The sequence below is a fragment of the Halichoerus grypus genome, chromosome 4, assembly GCF_964656455.1.
Source record: "Halichoerus grypus chromosome 4, mHalGry1.hap1.1, whole genome shotgun sequence".
NCBI classification, from domain to species: Eukaryota; Metazoa; Chordata; class Mammalia; order Carnivora; family Phocidae; genus Halichoerus; species Halichoerus grypus.
The window spans coordinates 85,040,796-85,042,185 of NC_135715.1; the positions used below are offsets into that span (position 1 = coordinate 85,040,796).

General features: G+C 32.2%; 1 non-coding gene across 1 annotated transcript; it reads left to right on the forward strand.

Moving 5' to 3' along the window:
• Window positions 1-1,084: 1,084 nt before the first annotated feature.
• On the forward strand, window positions 1,085-1,189 carry LOC118540382 (U6 spliceosomal RNA). The gene has a single exon (XR_004919606.1). It is a non-coding gene; the product is annotated as a U6 spliceosomal RNA (small nuclear RNA).
• Window positions 1,190-1,390: the final 201 nt, after the last annotated feature.

Sequence of the window (1,390 nt, forward strand, 5' to 3'; positions counted from 1 at the left end):
AGTTACATTAGTTTCCACTGTCCTACAAAAGATGTCATATTAAAAATAAAAAGCATAAGACATACATATAAGTAAGAGAAGTGGGAAGAAAAGAAAAAAAAATATGATCAACAAGAACAGATTTCAATATAACACGAATGTTGAAACTATCAGGAAATTTAAAATAACTATAATTAACATGTTAAAAAAAGTGGAAAGAGTATTCAGCATGCATGATCAGATGGGGAACTTCAACAGAGACATAAAAATTATGAGGAATAAGTCAGTGGGAATGCTAAAAATGAAAAGTATGATAAAAGAGTTGAAAATGCTTTAATGGGGGATGCCTAGGTGGCTCAGTCAGTTAAGCGTCTGCTTTTGGCTCGATCTCAGGGTTCTGAGATAAAGCCCCACAAGGGGCTCCTTGCTCAGTGGGGAGCCTGCTTCTCCCTCTGTCTGCCACTCCCCCTGCTTGTGCTCTCTCTCTCTCTGACAAATAAATAAATAAAATCTTTAAAAATAATAATAATAATAATTTTTTAAAAGAATGCTTTAATGGCCTCAAAAATAAAATCAATACAGCTGAGGAAATAATCACTAAGCTGAAAGATAGGCCAATATAAATTATGTAAACTAAAACACGAAAAGAAAAAATAGAGAAAAAAAAAAACAGAATACCTAAAAGCTGTTGGATAATATAAAACAGTCTAACATACATGCATGCGAAATCCCAGAAGGAAAGAAGAGAAACAGGGCAGAAAAACATATTTGAACAGATAATGGCCAAAAATTAATGACAGACATCAAACCACAGACCCAAACCCTCAAAGAGTACCAAACAGAATAAATACACCCACTCCTTAAAAAATATATAAACATATTATATTCAAACTCTTGAAAACCAAAGATAAAGATAAAATTTTTAAGGCAGCCACAAGGAAGGAGAAGACACTATATATAGAGAAACAAATATAAGAATTACAGAAGACTTTCATCAGAAACTACACAAGCCTGAAGACAATAACAATGACATATGTAAAGAGCCAAAAGGAACAAAAAATCAATTACATATTCAATAAAACACCTTTTTAAAATTGTGAAGATTGCTTGCTTTGGCCGTACATACACTAAAGTTGGAATGACACAGAGAAGATTAGCATGGCCCCTGCACAAGGATGGCAAGCAAATTTGTGAAGTGTTCCATATTTTTTTAAAAAATACATAAAATAAAATTAAGGAGAAATAAAAATATGTTCATCAAACAAAGTGAAAAAAATCAATTTCCAGTGTACCTGCTCTAAAAGAAATGTAGAAGGAAGTTCTTCAGATAGAAGAAATATGATACAAAACCCTGGATCTATATAAAGAAATGAAGGACTGCCAATGACATAAGTGAAATGTCATAATACTA